Below are 354 nucleotides of genomic sequence, written 5' to 3'. Positions count from 1 at the left end.
CCGAAAGGCTTTTTAATTATGAAAGTCATAATTTACCAATGACAGCTGTTATCTGCTATCTGTCTCCTGATAATCACCCTCTCACCCCTCCCATTACTAAAGACTAGTCTTCATGTTTTTTCTCTTTGGACAAATCTGATGATAGACAAAGAAGGGTGTTTGTATTCATATACCCTCACTATTTTATACACACACACAACCACACTGTCACGTTCTGACCTCTATTTCTGTTGTTTTGTATTTATTTAGTATGGTCAGGGCGTGAGTTGGGTGGGCAGTCTATGTTTGTTTTTCTATGTTTTGGGGCATTTCTATGTTTTCGGCCTAGTATGGTTCTCAATCAGAGGCAGGTGT

Source organism: Oncorhynchus mykiss, chromosome 4 (assembly GCF_057628025.1).
Source record: "Oncorhynchus mykiss isolate SJ-2025 chromosome 4, ASM5762802v1, whole genome shotgun sequence".
In the NCBI taxonomy this organism is placed as follows: domain Eukaryota; kingdom Metazoa; phylum Chordata; class Actinopteri; order Salmoniformes; family Salmonidae; genus Oncorhynchus; species Oncorhynchus mykiss.
The sequence above is the reverse complement of the archived record's forward strand: the minus strand, read 5'-3'. Positions refer to the sequence as shown.